We start from the raw sequence: 21,196 nt of genomic DNA, 5'->3' as shown, positions 1-21,196 counted from the left end.
TAAAAAAAACGGTTACAGATATTGTTAACAATAAATGTCAAAAATCAATATTGTAACTGTTGAGTTGTGAGTTTTTTTGGCTCTTCAGTTGGGGTGTGAATGTGAGATGGTTGTTGGAGGAACGTGCGTGGAGGGATGGAGAGCTGTGAATGTAAGACAACCTGATCGTATGTGAATCTTGTGCTCTTTATTTTTCCCCATCAGTTAATCGTGTGTGTGTTTGTCAATCATAATTATAAACATTAATTAATCTACATAAACTATAATTAAATATACAAAAAAGAGTTTCAAAAACTAAATTTAGTAGGTTTAGATGAAATATTTTCTTCTCAAATTGTATTTTTCACTATATATGGTTATTTTGATGTGTTTGATTTTGTTAAAATGAATATGACTTAAAAGGGATGAAAATCGGTGATGGTTGCGAAGTGCTAAATCAGTAAAAAAAAATATGAAAAAAAAAAGAAATTTTCATTAAACTAATTAAGTTGGGTATCTAGATTGAGCCCGGACAGGACTATAGCTCCTGGCACATTATATAGTTATTACATTCTTAAATCCAAATCTTCATAACCGTATTTCATGGATGGTTACTCTATTTGATTCCATCATTTTGTTTTTTTAGAATTATATCACATAATTTGATGACCAAAAAATATTACAATATTGGAAAAGATATTAATATTAAATACAAAGTGCCATGACTTGCAAGTCTTTGAAGGTCTACTTTGGGTCAATTTAAATTTCATGGAAAGTAAGTGTTGTATGCCCCATGCAAATAGGCCACCAATTTGAGTCCATCCACTTTAATAATTCATCTTCAAGGTTGGCATTGGCTCTATATAAAACCTTCATAGGGGCATATTTGTATATGTATACATCAACACAAACAAAATTCACCAACGTACATCTGCATTTACATCATGCATCGTTGTGTTTTTATAATTTTCTCATTTCTCTTGCTATGCATTCAGAATACAACTACCAACCAACTGGTAGCAGCGGAAGGAGGAGGAGGAGATGATAATGGTGTTATCACGAACAAGTGTTTGGATAAGGAGAGAGATGCTCTCCTTCAATTCAAAGCAAACCTTGAAGACCCTTATGGTAGTCTCTCTACATGGAGACCTGAAGATGATGAATGTTGTGAATGGAGAGGAGTCATGTGTGGCGATGAAACAGGTCATCATGTCACATGGCTTGAGATTAGATCTTTTGGTCTTGTAGGTGAGATTAGCCCTTCATTGGTTAACTTAACCTACTTGAATCATCTTGATCTTTTCGGAAATTTCTTTAATGGAACCATTCCCAAGTCCTTTGGTTCCTTGACCGAATTAATGTTCCTTGACCTTTCAAATAACTCTTTTTATGGAACCATTCCTGAAGAGTTTGGAAACCTCACCAACTTGCAAAACCTTTATCTTGATTTTTTTGGAAGATGTAGAGTTGAAAACCTACAGTGGTTGTCCCATTTATCTCTTTTGGAGACACTTGAAATGGATGGGATTTCTCTTGCCAAAGCAAACCACTGGGTAAATGTGATTTCGAGTCTCCCAAAACTATCACGGTTAAGTTTAGAAGGATGTGATCTCTCAAAGGTCATATTCTTCTTCATTTCTCAACTCTTCTTCATCTATTCAATCCCTTTATCTTGGAAACAACAATCTCACCTCATCCGTGTATCGTTGGTTATTCCCATTAACCAGCAATAGCCTTGTCCTTCTTGATCTGTCTAGCAACATGTTAGATGGGATACCCAAATATCTTGGTAACCTCTCTAGTTTGGAATATTTTGCATTTGATAACAACTCTGCTGTTGTCGATTTTCCTGATTTTCTCAGCAACTTGTCTGGATGCACAGCGCTTACACTACAAGAATTATATGCTCGAAGAAACCAATTTAAAGGGTCACTGCCTGATTTCATCCAAAACTTTTCATCCCTATCATTTCTTGGCCTATTAGATAATCACATGAATGGAACCATAAGCGAGAAACTGTGGGAACTACCCAACCTTAAAGAGATTGACGTTTCTCAAAATCATCTTAGTGGTGCCATCTCTGAAAACATTGGAAAGTCGAAAGCTCATATTATAAATCTTTCGAAGAACCCACTCCAAGGAGTTCCTTCCACAGATCATATGTCAAACCTTTCTTATGTAGAGCACCTTGATCTGAGCTCTTGCAACCTAGGGCCCCACTTCCCCAAATGGATTCAAAAACTGGAAAATCTTACCCTTCTTGATATTTCCAACACTAGAATTTCAGATGCAGTTCCTCCACAATTTTGGAACATGCAATTCAGCTATTTGAATCTCTCTTCCAACAACATCAGTGGGGAAGTACCCGATCTATCAAGTTTTGCCAAAAGTAAATTGATAGATTTGAGCTCCAACAGCTTTAAGGGTCCAATACCGGATCTTCCTTCCAGTTTGGCATTGTTAAATCTTTCCAGAAACAAATTCTCTGGAGGAATCTCCTTCATTTGCCAAATTGTCGATGGGCTTTTACAATTTCTTGACCTCTCCCATAACTCTCTAACCGGACAAATTCCAGACTGTTTGTGGCATTTCAAAGAACTAAAAGTTCTCAATCTAGGACACAACAGTCTAGTCGGAAAGCTTCCTCCTTCTATTGGATCTTTGATAGAACTGGAGGTGTTGTATTTGTACCAGAACAACTTCTCTGGAGAATTTTCTTTGTCTTTAAAGAATTGCACGAGTTTAAGTTTTTTGAATTTGGGGGCCAATAAGTTTTCTGGTAATGTGCCTTTTTGGATTGGGGAAAACTTTTCAAGGCTGTATGGTCTTATCCTAAGATCAAATAACCTGGTCGGAACCATCCCTTTACAGGTATGTCAATTACCGTATCTTCAAATTTTAGACTTTTCAAGGAACAATCTTCATGGAAGCATCCCCTCATGTTTGAATAATCTTACAAGAATGGCTCAAGAAGGATTTTTACCACCACCAAACGTGCATTTCTATACAGCACCTTCACCTTATTCATTTTATATTGATTCATTTCGCATTGATGTGGAGTATGTTGACTATGCGTTGATCGAGTGGCAAGGAGATGAGCGTGAATTCACCAGTAATCTGGGATTGTTGAAGAGCATTGACCTGTCAAGCAACAATCTAACAGGACATATCCCATATGAACTCACCAATCTTCATGAACTGCTTGCCCTGAACTTGTCAAAGAATGCTCTCTTTGGGGAGATTCCACAGCAAGTTGGTCAGATGAAAAACCTTTTAGCTTTAGATTTATCAAGAAACAATTTGTCAGGAGGGATACCATCAAGTATGACTCAAATGACTTTTTTGGGTTACCTAGATGTGTCATGTAATAACTTGTCAGGGAGAATCCCATCAAGCACTCAACTCCAGTCCTTTGAACCTTCAAGCTATGATGGAAATGCAGGACTCTGCGGACCTCCCCTTTCCAGAAAATGTCCAGGAGATGAAGGATCACAAGTACCATCAATCCTTGGTAAAAGCGAGGGTGATGAGGAAGACATACATGAACTTGAGAGATGGTTCTATATTGGTGGGGGCACTGGTTTTGTTACTGGGTTTTGTATGGCATGTGGCGCTCTACTTCTCAACCGTTGTGGTAGGCATAAGTTTTTTCATTATTTTGATGGGTTCAGAGATTGGGTTTACATGAAGGTGGTGATGTTCATCGCAAATTTGCAAAGGGTTAGACATACATAGTTTTTCTTTTTAACTTATTTTCTAGTATGTATCTTATCTTGAACAGACCGTTACTGGTCTTTTTAAGGCTAGGGTCATAGTATTGTAATTTGGCAGGGGTTTTTAAGTTCCCAATATCAATAAAATTGCCACTAACACCATGGGTGGCCACTTTATCGAATAGGGTGAAATAAGACATGCTGAGAGTTCATACTTTTGTAGCAAATAAACAAAAGATGAAAATGAAGTTAATGTTGTATATTTTAATAATCAATCTGGAAATTTTCCACCCTCTTTACAATTCTTAGATTCCTTTAGTGTAAGGCTTTTAATCAAAATCTTTATTTGTCGCTACATCAAAGCGATGGATTGAACTCATTTACACTCCTATAGCAACTGCAACACTCATCTTTAGCATTAAATCTTGAACTACAATTCAGATTACCGAGTAATATATATAATAATGATCTTGAAAACTCTACCACTATGGGTCATCCATTCACAAAGTGTTTTTATTTTTATTTTTATTTTAATGTGTGTGTGTTGTGGAATCTAGACTTTGTCTTCCGTTCACAAAAGAAGTTGGGTCCATTTTCTTGGTCCATTAACAAAAAGTATTTTTAATTTTTTTTTTATCATTCTTATTGTTTTTTTGAAAGGAAACTACCCTAATAAGGGTTTCCAGGCAAGCTTTTGCACACCGATTAATCCTCCGCTGCAAACATGAGGCTTTGACTCATGCCCTGAAGTCACTGCAGGCGAACCTCCATGACCACAAGGGCTAAGTGGTGCTAGGATTGAACATGGGTCAATAGATTATCCACCATATCTTCGACCTGCCTTACCAAGTCACCACAAGCCAAGTGGTTTTTATTATTTTTATTTCATATTTCAATGTATTAATTTAAACTATCGGAAAGATATATCATAAACTATGTACTATTTTCAACAAATTAAATCATAAAAAAGAGATCAATACATTCAAAATGAAATCATGTTACTGATATTTACACAATATGATAGATCCAATAATATGATATATCCAACAACACTCATAGTTTAAATGTGTGATGGTTGATTAATTCAGAATTTGTATCATTATACCTTGGATTTGGAAAACTCCAAGTTTGTGAAATGGTTTTGAGGGACATTTTGGACTGATTTTGGTGATAAGAATGCATGTATGGGATCTCTTTGAACCATTCATGCAAGCCATAGCCTTTACGGCTTTGATTTGGATCTAGGGTTGGAGTGGGTCATGTTGAAGCTTCCATGTGGACATTAAGAACCTCATTTGATAGTTTTTTGGAAAGTCTTAGCTTTTGTCTTAATGGAATAAGTGCTTAAAAAAGAAATAGATATGCCTTAAAAAACGCAACGCGACAAAGGAATAGTCGCGACACAAAGTTTGAAGAGGAGTTGCGACTGTTTTGTCGCCTAGTCGTCACGACACGACCAGGAGATCGGTCGTGACAGATTGACCATTGACTTTGTCAGTTGAATTTTTGACACATTTGACTTTTGGTCAAACTTTGATGGACCATGGGTTTTGGAATGATGTTTGACCTCTGTTTAGTATGGGATTACTGAATTATGCCTAATGGTGATTTAGGTGATTCGTATAGTTGATTCTCTCAAGGACTTGTGTGTGTGGATTCAACTCTTAATTTCAGGTGAGTTTTCTCGCTATATTACATATGACAATTTTCCTTTTTATAAATTGACTAAAATACTCTTACAATTGACTAAAATACTCTTACAGTTAAATTAGATGATATTTTTCAATTATCTTTAATTAAATAATATTTATTAATCACTTTCTTAAAATAACTAAAATTATTGGTCCACAATCAAACATACAAATACACAATAGATAGTTAGAATACAATAACATAGCTCTCTCTCTCTATATATATATATATATATATATATATATATATATATATATATATATATATATATATATATATATATATATATATATATGAATTTTTTAATATGTGCCCTAAAGGCACAAATAAGAACTATAATTATAGAAAATATTATCATAATTGAATATTAAATGCATTAATTATGATAATATTCCCCATAATTAATAGCTCAATTAATTCTTTTATGTATGCCTAGGGCACATGTTAGAAAACCCCATATATATATATATATATATATATATATATATATATATATATATATATATATATATATATATATATATATATAGGTAGCTTCAAATGTGGATTGATATCTATTGTGCGGACGTGTGGACAATCTTATTCTCTGAGAATGACAAAGAAAATATGTTGTTTGGTAATGTGAATACATTCAATCTTACATAACTATTGTCATTATCACGTATTCCCACTAACTAAATCGTCTATAAGGTTATTATAGACTTTTTTAATATTATTCTCATTCTGTAAGAATGTTGTTATAATGTTTATTGAGTCGTATTCTGTGAGAATGAAAATGAGTAAAAAACAATGTGTGAGAACAAAAACGAATAAAGATTAGTGAGAATACATGAAAATGACGATGGTTGTGTAAGGTTGAACGTATTGACATTAGCAAATAACCTATTCTGTTAGTAATTCTCATAGAATAGCATTGTCCACACGTCTGCACAATAGTTGCCCATCCACATTATAACCTAGCCATATATATATATATATATATATATATATATATATATATATATATATATATATATATATATATATATACTAATTTATAATGCGTGGATAATAGGAGTCCAAAAGTTTTTAAGACCAAAGTCTTAAAAACAAGGAGAGTAACCATTAATTTTAAAATGAGTGGTATAGATTATCTATGTTAATTGGTGATCCTTGTGAATTAATTTAAACCAATAAGAACACAACATTTTAAAATACAACTCCTATTTAATGAATATATCACAAACAAGGCCTCAACTTTCCTTTTTCTCTCTACGAAATGATTCCTTATCCGCCCAATTCTATGGCGATCAATAAACACCAAAAACTTGATGATCGATTATGTTCATATATGTTATGATCTTTCGTCACCTTTAACATTATCCACTACCACTTCAACACTTCTGTATCCACCCTCTAACATTTCACAAACCTACTGAAAATTAAGAATCTAAAGCATCAAGATAACGCTCTCATATTTTCACGGCCAAACCGCTTAGGTTAAACAACACCACCGAACTGCCACGACTACAACTCACCTTCATCTCTGCTCTCTTTCTCCCCTTCAATATGTTTTCTGATACGAATCTCCTTTTGTTGTTATATAAGTGTAGATTTTTATTTTTTTGTAGTCAGAAATATGTAGATTTTTAGTTTTTGATGAAGTATTTTGGTTGCGAAAATAACATCTTTATTGTTTTATATTTTTTTTGAAAAATAGTTTCAGATCTATAGGAAAAATTATTTTTATATGAAAATGGTTTTCCAATGTGCATATACTTTCTAAAAAGTTACATCATCTTTGAATATAGTTTGGCTTGTTGATACTTTTTTTATCCTTCATTTACTTGATTTTTTCTTTGATTTTGTTTTGTTAGCTTCCATATATATATATATATATATATATATATATATATATATATATATATATATATATATATATATATATATATAGGCTTAGGTTATTTTGTAGTATCTATTGTGTTATTGTATGCATAAATGTGAGCCAATCAAATTTACATATTTTAAGAAAGTGATTAATATATATTATTGAATTAAATATAATTGAAAAATATCATCTTAATTAATTATAAGGGTAATTCAGTCAATTAATATAGACTTAATAAAGGAAAATTGCATTTTTTTAAGGGATCATAGATTCTATTAATTTTAAAAATCCGATTTTAAGAATTATAATTATTTTAATTTGGACATTCTGACAGAATATGTTTATGAGTATATTCAAAATTAAAAATATTCTTGAAGCATAAATAATAAAAATATTCTTGAACCTATTTCTTGATCATGAATTTAAGAACTTCTTGTAGAATAACAAATTCTTGAACAATCACTAGAAGAATAAAAACAAAAAATACATTATTTCTTATAGAATACGGGTAAAAATTGTTAATAATTACATTTATTGTTAAAGAATAAAACTAAAAAACAATCAAAACCGAAAAGAATACATCAAAATCTAACAACGACTAATACATTCTAAAAGAATAATGTGGTTCGTTTCAATTTTGTGGTCCGTTCTTCAAGCATCAACTACTGTGATTACAACAGAATTGGAATTCGTCATTCCATTCCAACAGAATTGGAATTCGTGATTTCATCATCATTTTCCCGGCTCTGTAAGTAATCAACATCTCCAACATATTCAGTGATTATTGTCCAGTCTTTGATACATTTATCAGCTTCTACGGTGAATCTGCAACAATAACATATATATATATATATATATATATATATATATATATATATATATATATATATATATATATATATATATATTAATATCAAGAACACCAAAGGTTTAGGCATAAAAACCCACTTACCCTTCTACAGGATAAAAAACAACCATAAGTGGAGGGAATTCCCCTCTCCTCATCATGCTCTTGCACAGATTCAAGGCCTCATGTTGCAATCCAAAATATAGGTGGTGAAAAGAATTATAAATCTTGCCAAAGATCAGATATGGGGATCAAGGAACTCTGTTACCTATAAACTGAAAGAGTTTTGTAATACTTACATTTGCAGGATTCATTGAAGGACCTGTGTAGCTTGAACCAACAAGAATCACCACCCTAGTTGCCATGGAAAGCATCCAATTTTTCAAGAACAAGCTGTTAGGACCCTTGATGATGATCAAGAGAACAACAAAAGTGATAACGAAAGTCAAAACTCCCTCAGCAATGGCTCCAGTATGCAAATCTACTTTTAGAGTAGGTCCTTCTAGCAGATGTTTGTACTCTAATGGCATCAACTTCAAAAAGACATCACACCACCAGCTGCACCAATCGTCTGTCAACAATTCAGAAACCAAATACTATTTTTACATGTTTAACACCAATAATCAACAAATACTGATCCAATTCTGCACTATTCATAGTTGAATGTAACGATCTGTTTTCGCAATTTCAACTGTAACCTAACAATTTGGGGAATTGGAAACCCTTAATTCGTCAAAAATCACGACTATGAAAAGTAATTTTTGGTTAAATTACCTGAGCATGAAAGCGGACGGCGGTGGACATGAGTGTATCATCGTTGCCACCGGCACCGGCGATACTAAACGCAATTGTACCGATCGCATTGAAGCTAGCGCCACCGAAGGCATCGGCAATCAATCGAAACACGATGGAAGCCAGCCCTCCGGCACCCATCAAAAGAAGAACAGAAGAGAAGATAGAGAGAAGACTGAAGGTTTGCTGCCGCCTGCGCCCTGCTGTGCTGTGTTGCGTCTGCTGACTGCTGGTGTCGACGCCACCTCTTCGAAGTCATCCAACACCGGTAATTGAATGAGGCTGGTGCATCGATTCAGTTGCTAAGGTTTCTGTCCTTGCCGCTTGTTCTAGCACTTCAAGTAAGAGCATTACAGAGAGTGTCTATGGGGTCGTTGTCAAAAAGGGTTGATTAGGGTTGATGGGTGGAGAAAACTAAGTCAATTGTTACCTTAATTATAGGATATTATATGTGGAAAGTAATTATCAAATTACCTATTTACCCTTATTTATTTATTTAATTATTTATTTTTATTTTAATTTTTGATTGGCCCACATTTATGCATACAATAACACAATACTTACTTTAAACAAATGAACATATCTCTCTCTCTCTCTCTCTATATATATATATATATATATATATATATATATATATATATATATATTATTGTGTGTTCAGGTTTTGATGATAAAAAAGTACGAAGTCTATAAAATGAAGAGCTTATGTTATTATAGGTTGAATATAGAAAGGGAATTTGACTTATTAAGATAACTAAATATTTCTTATGTTCACATATGGGTAATATTGTTTTTTTTGTACTCATTTACCCAAATAACTTTTTTCAGCCATTCACAAATAACCAACATTACCGGTTATTACATGATTTAGCCGGTTGCATTGATTTAGCTTAGTTAAAACACATTACGTGGAATATTACGTGGCCATTACACCCCCTTCTCATTTTATTAGGGTTCGTCATCGTCAGTTTAGGACAAGCTCCAAAACACTCCCCGATTACCTTCTTCTGTGAGAAATCAATCGATACAACAAATCGATGATTAGGGTTTGGAACTGAATTTGGAATTGAAGGTACGAGTTCAAGTCGACTGTTAACATGGAATCCTCATCTACAGGTATGTATGTAGCTGTAGATTTTCATTACTATGGAATGTTTTCGCCAAACCCGTTGGTGTACTTAGACCCTGTAAAAACAAGTGTACGTGATGTGGATTTTGGGGGATTTACGTATAAAGAGTTTCTTTTGTGGCTTACAAAATTAACCAAATGATCTTGTGATAATGTATACTGCTGTATTAGAAGGAAAGCTTGTGTGAGGGTATTAGATGAATCGATAGTGATGCTGATTATTAGGAGTTTGTGGAAACTGTTTATAGTCTTGAGAGTGAGTTAGATGTGTACATTGACCACCAAAATGAACCACTTCTTGATTGGGCTGATAACGAGTTGTTAGCAGATGTTAAAGGGTATGAGTTGGATGAGTTTGATGAAGATGGTGACAAGGATTCTGAACTTTCAGAGAGAATGGAATATGAATATTAATGTGATGAAGAGCTCTATACTTTTGATAAGACTATTGGAGACCCATTCTTAGACAAACTTTCAAGGCATATAAGTGATGATGATGAAGAGGAAGCAAACAATGGAAAATTAAGGATGTTGTGTTCCCTGTCCATAATGAGAATAAAGAATGGGAGCAAATGGTGCCAGTTTTGGGTATGAAGTTTTCTAACCCATTGGAATTGAAGTTGTGTGTCACCAACTATGTAGTCAAAAATAGATATGATTTATGGTATGAAAAAAGTGATCATCAAAGGATATTGGTAAAATGTTGTAAAGGTAAGACAAATAAGCAGAATAAAGGTTGTCCCTTTAGGTTCTAGGCAACCTGGATGACCAGTGAAAAATCATTCCAGACTAAATCTCTAAATGATAGGCATAATTGTGCAAGAGTCTTCAAATTTGGGTCTGTTGTTACCTATAAATGGATAGGAAATCATTTCATGAATCAGATACTTTAGAAACCAAAGATGAGTATAAGATAATTCCATTCAACTCATCATCCAAGATTACAACAGAACTTCGAAACATAAACAGAAATTGCAGATGAATACCATCACTACTGGAATTGACTAAATAGAAGAACCGATAACTCAAACCTCGGTCTCCGTGGGTCCTTCCATCCAACGACGAACGTTGGGGAGCTACTAAGCTAAGGGTGTAGGGCCTAGCACCTCACCAAAAATGAGAAAGGGACAACGAGCACTGTTGTGGCCCTTTTGGCTGCAATGAAAGCAAACTCATGTACTCTGCCTGCAATTTATACCAAAATGACCCTCCTCGCTACACCTGAGACATATAAAAGATTGACACCTCTCATAATGGAACTTATCGCATTTGCTACCCTCGGAACTCATCCTCTTAGCTGATCCTGAACATGGGTTGGCGGACCTGAACCACTTGGCTACCGACTGATACTGTCCTAAAACTGTCTCTTCCTCTCTCTATTGAAACTCCAACTTAATATCCCTCCTCTTGGCGCTTGGCTAAGGTCCGGTATTAATGAGTAGATACAAACTCTCGAATCTATATCTTGAACATTCTCAAGTATCGTGACATTTGCGCCTGCTCTGAAGCGACATACTCGGCAGAAAGGAGCTCTCTATTAACATCTTGGTGATATCCATCACCGAATCCGGCGTCTGCTTGAGCGACAGGTACTCCTATGTCAATATCTCTCGCTCCACAAGAGGAACATACTCTACATGAAACATATCCAGAAACTGTTCCCAAGTCACCATGGCTCACTTGGCATGCAAAAGCCCTAAGTCACCAATTCCCAACAATCCTTTGCACCCCAACGAAGAAGGTTAAGAGAAAACTTCACCTTCTAGTTCCCGGAAACATACATGTGAAGAAACATCCCTACACATCAAAAATTCATCTCAAAGTGATAATCGGGTCCATGTCGCCTTTGAACTTTAGAGGCTTCGTATCACTGAACTCTTGATACTGCATCACCTGCCCCTTTGAAATCCTGTAATTGCGATAATTGTTGTGGCTACGGCAGTAGTTCTTTAGTAGCCTTGAGGTTCCTCCTGAATCTCATACGGATGTTGTGCTTTCAATAGTACGAGCCCATACTGCCTTCCACACCTATCCGTAGTTGATTCAGAATTCATCCCAAGGTCCTAAGTCCCTGCACTAGACTACTTCTATATGTGCTAATACCCACGTGCTCCTACGAGCTACAACTTACTTCCTAGGTACACGTCCTAGGATTATCCTCACTCCGCACTATTGGTTGCTTTTGTGCATGGTAGTTGTACACAATATAGGATTAGATAGATTGTCGAATAATCTACTTTGCCCTAAGTCCACAACCAGAAAAGGAACAAGAAATAAGGCTAAGTCGATCATTCTAAGGCTATTTTATCCTGCCCATATACAACTAATCAACATACACTTAGCAATCACACAATAATGTAATATACATCAATCAACTCAGGAATCACCACAATCAGGGACTTCTATCCAACATTTCCTAAAGGAACCTTACCTACTAGCATGACATTCTAACAATCCATATATCAACAATAATCAAAACTCAACACATGTAACAACTATGGGTATTTTGGGAACCACTCTCCTGTGTGGGCTCTGGCTGACTGTATAAGTTGCATCTTCCTATAAAACAAATGTTAAGCCAAGGTCCATGCTCCCGATCCCAAGCCAACTTCCCCTTTGCTCAAACCTAGTTTTCGAGTTTGGATTCTCACAAGTGTTCCTCCAATTCGCTCAAAATAAGGCTATTATAACAACTTTTAACGTCCCATTCTCACAACCAAAAAATTTAATCTTTATTAAGGTAAAACTCCATATAATAAGACTCGTATTAAGAAAAGAATTTACTCTAGATTAAATTCATAAAATCAGAGTAATATTTAAACGTGGAATCTTCATTGCTACTGATGAATGTGTACAATCACGCCTTCACCTTCCGATGATAACCGATGATACCTGAAACAATAAGCAATCGGGTAAGCACAAAGCTTAGTGAGTTGACCCCAAAATACTCCAAACAACAAACATACTAGCATGCATAGCGTGCCTACATTCCTCGGATTAGAAAACCCTGGTCCAATCAGTCATCGGACTGGAATGCCAACATGTCACGGGTCCAATCAGCCATCAGGCTGGAATACCCAGGGTTTGTTGGCCTGCCGCCTCAACGCAACAGCTCATCCCCGGGCCTCCATGCCTATGGCTTACAGCCAGCCCGCAGTAGGTATCTTGGCCTACAACACAAAACAGGATCGTCTCAACCTTAATCACTACCATTTGTCGACATATAACAAACAAGGATCAAGTAGGCACATAATATAGGAAATATCAATCATACAGTTCGCTACCACCTACTAGATCTCTCACAGCACACTGCTCTTCTACCAGCTAAACTCAATGGCATATGTAACCATAAGTAACTAGAGGTAAGACAGCCACCCGAACAGATGATCCTACTCTAGAGACACAACCTGATACATCCCAAAAATCATGACCAAAATTTTCATTTTTAATTATTAAATAAACCATAGTCACCAAAATCATTTCATCCAAAAACATAAGTCATCGTATCAAATCAGAGTAAAATATCAAAACACATGTCAATGTATCAGAGTAAAACATCCCAAGCTAAACAAAACGGTGTGTGCACTGCAGTCATCCGGAGCTCTTCCCCTTGTTACCAGAAGTACCTGAAACCAAAACTAAAAACTGTAAGCACGAAGCTTAGCGAGTCTCCCCAAACTACCACATACCTTACACATAATCATATAATCACATAATAACATAACATGGGCCTTGCCCGCTACATCAGCCCCCGCCCGACATTGGACCGAAGACCGGAATTGGGCCCCACCTGGCATCGAGCAAAGCTCGGTATACATATAAACATATCAAAAAATACACATACATAATCACATAACATAAACATATAAACATTCCTCGGGCCCCGCCCGACAAAGGACCGAAATCCGGAAACATATAAACATTCCCCGGGCTTTCCCCAGCATTGGGCCGAAGTCCGGAAGCATACAAAACAAACACATGTAGGAATCATAAAGACATCAAGGATACAAACATTCCTCGGGCTTTCCCCGGCATTGGACCGAAGTCCGGAAACATATAAACCTACATAGGGCACTTCCCGACATCGGACCTTAGTCCGGAATATACTAACATACATAAATGGGACGAAATTGGTAACTTAGACACGTTCCTATGGGAGGAAACCCACCTCTCACTACTGAATTCGCGAATAAAACTCTAACTGTTGGATGACAGATTCACAAACTGTCAACATCAAAACAAAACCCAATTAACCATTTAGGTTTCAATGCATAACCATAAATCCACACTTGGGGTAAACGGACCATTTTACCCCTAACCTATCTTAGTCCAAGACCTAGGCCCAAACTCATTCTATGAAGGCCCAAAAGTCAAATAATTAACCACGACCAGAAAATAACATGCAAAAGGAACAACCGCAATGAACGACGAAGGCAGTGGTTTGATGTGAACTAACTGTTGCGGGACATAACAGAAGTTCAAGGAGAAGGGGCTGATGCAGCGGGGAACAGAGGTTGCGCCTCTACCAAAACACGAGAACGGTGGCTACGAGCTCTTATCTTCCGACTTCTCACTGCCACGACATTGGCTCGTCGGTGTCAGCGTACGCCGGCAGTAGCGACGATGGTATCGACCACGACGACATTGGCGGTCAATGGTGGCTATGAACTGGTACTCCTACTCCCTACTGAAACGAAATCCACCATTGGTATTTGTCTTCAGCAACCACGTAATACTGCCGGCGGTACTCGACTGGTGGTTTTTCGGCTCCAACAACGGTGGCGGCGACCGGAGGTGAAGGGAGGCATACCGGGGGGGGGGGGGGGTGGCGGTTGATGTTTTAGAAGTAGGGTTAGGGTTTGAATGCAAGGTGGTGATGCGTATATTCCCGTTCATATGAGATCTTCACTCATAATTACATTTCCAGCCCCACCATGCCAAATCTTTTCAAATTGAGTCCGAAATTTACCCTTTAGCCTCTGCCTTCAAAAATCCTTTCATAATAAGTTCAAAAATTACCAATCGTACCCTGACTTCTGAAATCCTTCTCAAATTAAATCCATAATTTACCAAACCGCCCTCAACCTTCAAAATTCTTTACAGACTAGTCCGTAAATTACACTTTAACCCCTAAAGTCCAAATTATATCATTTCACCCCCAAAACCAACACCTTTCTAAATTATTCCAAATTTAGGGCTACTATTCATTTATTAATTTTATCTATTTATTTATTTAATAAACAGAATGTTACAATTCTTCCTCACTTAAATTAGATTTCGTCCTCGAAATCATTCCTTACCATTCATATCACGCCAAGCAACTTGAGCGACATGGCCACATTCCCACGTGTACCCCAGCCTTCCCAAGGCAACCAAAACCAACCCACGCAGGGCTCTACAAATCGAAGGTGAAAAAATTCCTTGAAACATAAACACATTTACTCAATCTGAAACCTGAAGTCTCAAGATGGTTTGACTCCCTAACAGACCATCCATATTGAATCATTATTATTGAACCCAATCCACTTATCTCTCAGCTGGCTACTCAATTTTTGATAACTTGAGGTTCCCACGAGAAACAGTGTCTCATACCATATGTACCTGTGGAACACTTATACTTGACAGAAGGCTAAGATAATCCTGCTATGAGTGACTTAGCATAACCCAAGCAATCTGTTACTTTATCCATATATGAAATCCTAAAACACTAATACTGCCCGAAACAGCGTGCTGCCACCTGGCTGCTTTCCAAAATCCACTAAGACCTCCCTGGTCCCAATTCGTCAGTCAGTCACCTGAAATATCGGGTTCTATCCTGTTCGTTGGGCTTAAAAGACTCCCACAGAGTCTCCCCCACACGTATTTCGAACTAAATCATCCTCTGTCAATAGTTACCATTACTTGTCTTGCCACTATGGCTCTAACGACCTCCTGATCCAACTGATCGAGTCCACACGTCGAATCCTGACGTCACCAAATCCAAGGCTAAAAGTGATTGCTACTTGACCAAGGGTAGCCTTATATCACAAACAACCTTAAACGGTCCATTTCTTCCTTGATCCCATGACTGTAGTGGTGTTCCTATGGTCTTATCACTAGCTCAACCAGGTCTAATTCATCTGGGGAAATCCATAAACCAATATGTGGATTTAGCACGCCGTCACTACTGCACCCAAACTGGTGGGTACTACTGTTCCTTCCATGATCTAACAATACTCCCATGTGATCTACCAACCTAGTGAATGATATGGCTACATCCGCAGTCTTACAACACTCTAGCATTATCTACCAACCTTGTGAATGCTACGGCTACACCCGCCGACTTACAATAATCTTGCACTATGTAACACCCCAAATTACAGAGGTGCTATTGAAGGACTTCAAGTGTAAATTAAGGAAAAGGACTCGACGAGTAGGCACGCTTACTCGCCGAGTCGGAGCGGGAATCTGTCACGGATTAAGTGGCCAACTCGTCGAGTCGGCGGCTTGGACTCGACGAGGTGGTGATGTAGAGAGAAAACCCTAATCCCAGGGGTTGTTCCCTATATAAAGAACATTATAACCCACCCTTAGCCTCCTTACTACCCTGAGAGTTCCAGCAAACCCTAGTTCGTATGAAACACCATTGATTGAGGAGATTGGAGCTTGGAAGAAGATTTTGGTGTAAGAGGCTTGAGGAATTAGAGGCTAGCATCAAGGGGCATGTGTAGATCTGGAATCTACAGTAGTTTGGGCACATCTCAGAGGTAAGAAGCCTTTATCCTAAGCTATTTCCTTTATGGTGGTTGATTTGGGGTCCCTTAGCTTGTTTGAGATCCATTTCGGGTTTAGAGGCTAGATTTGAGGTTGCAACTTCGGATCTATGTTAGTTTTGAGCTATGAGAGGAGAAAGCATCATCCTTTGGGTTTGTTTGAAAGGATCCTTGTCTCAAACCCAAGACCTAGAGTGATTTGGAACTTTAAATCCTTGGTTTCACATAAAGTTTGCAACTTTATGTGAGGGTTGGATTGTAGAAGGGTGGATCTATGGATTGGAGCCCCTGCATGGCTCGAAAAGCCACTGTATGGATTGAGAACTGGAGAGACTCGGCAAGCCACATGGGTGTACTCGACGAGTTGTATGAACATATGCATGGACTCGGCGAGTTGGAAGAACAACTCGGCGAGTCTGTTGAAGATTGCCTTGGGCTCGGCGAGTCAGGTCGCTGAACCCCTAACCTCTTCTGGTTAAGACGCAGATCAGTGAGTCGAGAGTTGACTCAGTGAGTTGGACAGGATGGGACTCGGAGATCATTGGACTCGACGAGTCTTGGGGTGACTCGGCGAGTTGAGTCGTGTTCTAAGAGTTTTCAGAGTATAAGGACTCGACGAGTCAACGGGTTGACTCGGCGAGTAGGGTCAGTCAGGAAGTTGACTTTGACTGAGAACTTTGACTTTGACCAAGAGTTGACCAGTTTGACTTCCAAGGGTATTTTGGTAATCTTGGTATTGGTCATTTGGTAGTGTCCTGTGGTGAAGTTCGTGTCGGTGGTCAGAGCAGATTGGTCGTATCTCTTCAGTCGGCAATTTCAGGTGAGTTATCCTCACTATATCGACACGGTCTACGGCACCAAGGCCGGCCCTTTATCGGATGGAAATCCGGGTATTGTTTGTTATGTTATTGCTTTGCTAGATCTGTATCCTGGTACATAGGATGGTGTTATGTTAGTGACCTGGTTAAGGTCGGTACCCGGTATATAGGGTAATGTTATGCTAGTGACGGGTTAGGTCGGAATCCTGGTTAGGATGTTGATATGCTATGTGATCTGTTAGACTGTTTGTCTGGTTAAGAATTTGTTATGCGTTTGATTGTTTTATGTGCACATGGTTGTTTGACGGGGGTTGGGTTGAGGCGGGTCCTGCTTTGTGCTGTAGGCCAACATACCCAGGGCGGACCGGATATTCTGAAGGCCCAATGAGCGGTCCGGATAGGCTGAAGGCCCAAGAGGGCGGACCAGACGTGCCGAGGCTCGGAGAGTGGACCAGGCCGACTGAAGGCCCGGTGCGGGCGGACCAGTCATACTGTAGACTCAGAGAGTGGACCAGGTGGATTGAAGGCCCGGTGCGGGCGGACCAATCACACTGTATACTCGATGTATATGGCTAGACTCGGAGGGTGGACCAGGTGGACTGAAGGCACAGTGCGGGCGTACCAGTCACACAGTAGACCCGATGTGCATGACTGTTCTGTTTGTGATATGTTATGAGTATGTTTATGTGTGGTTGGTATTTTAGGGGTAACTCACTAAGCTTTCGGTATGTTTTATGATTTATGTGATATGGTTCTGGGGGATACTCTGATGTTTAAACTATTTTGAAAACGAGATGTATGAACTTAATGGTTTTTGAATGAATTAAAATGTTTTAAATTGGCTTAATTTTTATGGGTGTTACAAGTTGGTATCAGAGCCTTGGTTTGAGTGAATTGGAGGAACATTCGTATGAATCCAGTCTCAAATTAAGGAGAGATTTTCAAAATGGTTTTGAAAAGGTTTTCGAAATATGTAAAGGAGGATGTAGAGGGTACGATCAGCCGGAGCCAGTAAGTAGACCCCAAAATACCATACAGTTAATTGATATTGTGATATGTTAGAACAGCATGCTACTACTAGACTAGGTATCTTCAGTAATTGCATGATAGAATTGCCTGATTACATGATGCCTGCTAGCCTAGGGTTTCCTTTATGTGAAATTGACATCATTACTGTAGTTACTTGTGTATGCATCACAGTTGTATATAATTAAGATCTTATAGCCTGAGAACGTTTGATCCGGCCTTATGTTCTGTTCTTATTGATTAGGGCTTAGGGTAGGAATGGATATTCGAAAGTCTATAAGGTCCAATGTTATGTATGGCTAGCATACACTAGTGCTGCAGGGGTTGATGGAAGTTTCATGGATGGGTGGGTTGTGTGAGGCCGGGAGGCCAGTTATGAGATATTTAGCATTCCTCTAGGAATGAGGACTGAGCGCTCGCTATGTTGATGTACATTGTTAGGGCGTTGTGATGATACTTGAGACAAATATGGGTAGGTGTGGAAGGTAGTATGGGCCCGTACTACTGAAAGCACAGGACCCATACGCGTAGCAAGGATGTCACGACCCCTAGGGTTGGGTAGGGAGTTGGTCCCCTGTCATATTATGCATTATCAGAGATCCTTCTGGTGTCTTACTAGAATGGTGGTTACGAAGCGTCTTGAGAACAGATCCAGGTTAGGATCGGGAGTTGGCAGCTAGGATGGGCCAACATTGATTATAGGATCGTGTCAGTGGGATCATCCGGGAGGAGGTGATTGAGATTGTTCGGGGACCGTTGGCGGAGATGTTTGGGTCTATCAAGACCGTTATGGTCGAGTATTTCGACGAGCGCTATACAGCTAGTGCCGAGACGATTGCAGTGGCAGCTATAGCAGCTGTAACAACGGCAGGCGGAGGAGCCGGTTAGGCTTTCCAGTATTGGGACTTCGATAATGCAAAGCCCTGACTTTTGATAGGCTTTAGGACCCGGTTATAGCCATGAGGTAGCTATATGATGTGGAGGGATGTTGTTTTACATGTTCATGTTCTACTGACCAGAAGGTAAGACACACTCTAAACCTGCTAAGGTTCGGGGCGAAGGATTGGTAGGGACTTGTTATTGGGACGTATTCTGAGGAGCAGAGAGATGTAGCTACTTGGGATCAGTGAGGTGTGCTGTACTTGTTACAGTCTGCGGGTTAAGCGGGAGAGTCCAGAACATGCGATTCCAGATTGAGACTTCGAGGGTTTTATTCGAGGCCAGAATGTGAGTCGCGGGGACTCCGTAAAGGAGCAATGATTATGTTCAGCTGGAGTTATGCAATTGGAATTAAAATGGTTTATTTTCTTGGGCAAGGATTGTGCCCTTTCTGTTTACGAGCTCGAAGGATTAAGCAGGCTTGTGACCCCAGGATCAGGTTGTATTCTAAGTCGGGGTTAGTTGGTCATCGGGATTGGCGACAATGGTTTAGCGCTGGTAAGCGTAGGTGGGTCGATGTGGTATAAGTATTTTGGAGGTCCATTTCGCCTTGGATCTCTTGTATCAGACTCTAAGGATTGATGGTGCGATCTGTTGCACTTTCGGGATTATAGACTACGTCTTGGGAGTGATTGTAGTCTGGTTTAGGGCAAAGGCTGTTTCAGCTACTGCAGTTCAGCTGTGGATGATTGAGCTGGTGAGTGAGTCAGGGTGCAAGGCCCTGAATGATGAGTTTTGGAGTCGAAAGCGGGAGGATTGTTGGAATGCTTTGGGAAGAAGGGTATTATGTGGGAGGTATGTGGACAGGGTCCCACAAGATGGTTATTCATCATTGTCAGGATTCAGTGGTTTTAGTAAGCATTATTGATTGGTGGAGGAAAGCGCCAAGGGGAGTGGTTCGTGGCTGGGGTATTATTTGCAGAATTTATCTTTTGGACATGAGGGTGGGGCCATTCAAGCATTAGTGACTGTCGATTGCACTGGGATGCAGAAAGTGTCCATCTGGTTACTAAAAGTGTGTGATAAATTGGGAAAGAGTTGGTCGTCATCGGATCAATTGTGGGAAAGTGAGAAGGGTTAGGACCTTCCCCAATGTCCATGTATTATGAAGACTTAGTCGAATCTAAGTGGGGGAGAATCATCTCGGGATACAGAAGCAGGAGTGGTGTTGAAAATGGGATAGGTCTCGCATCGTTAGCAGGAAGGAAGACAAATCAAGTGGCTGTTTGGTTGGAGGATTGTGTGAGTTGGGAGTTTGGTAAAACTCCCCAACATGTGTATCACAGATTTCCAAGAGGGTGGACAATCGACATGAGGCCTAGGGTTGGGCTGGGGATATAGTGCATAGAGTAGATCAGGAGTTCGAAGCCCCAAGTGGGTGAGAACAGGATGCATGAGAGAGAGCATCAAGAGGGGTGGTCCAGGGAGATACTCAACAGTTTAGAGCGGTCCTCATAGACTAAAGGCCAGTGGGGCGTACCAGTCAGACCGAAGGCTCGGAGAACGGTCCAGACACGCTGAAGGCCCAGAGAGGCGGTCCAGACATGCTGAAGGTTCTGAGAGTGGTCCAGATAGACTGAAGGCCTGGTAGGGCGGTCCTGTCATGCTGAAGACTCTGTGTATGTTAGTAGAACTATGTTCG

At 38.9% G+C, this 21,196-nt stretch overlaps 1 pseudogene; it reads left to right on the top strand.

Annotated features, from left to right (window-relative positions):
• The first annotated feature begins 889 nt into the window (after nucleotides 1-889).
• LOC145120209 (receptor-like protein EIX2) lies at nucleotides 890-3,967 on the top strand (annotated as a pseudogene).
• Nucleotides 3,968-21,196: the final 17,229 nt, after the last annotated feature.

Source organism: Lactuca virosa, chromosome 6, assembly GCF_052849685.1.
Source record: "Lactuca virosa cultivar CGN04683 chromosome 6, Lactuca_virosa_CGN04683_v6, whole genome shotgun sequence".
NCBI classification, from domain to species: domain Eukaryota; kingdom Viridiplantae; phylum Streptophyta; class Magnoliopsida; order Asterales; family Asteraceae; genus Lactuca; species Lactuca virosa.
This window is presented reverse-complemented; position numbering and strand designations above follow the sequence as displayed.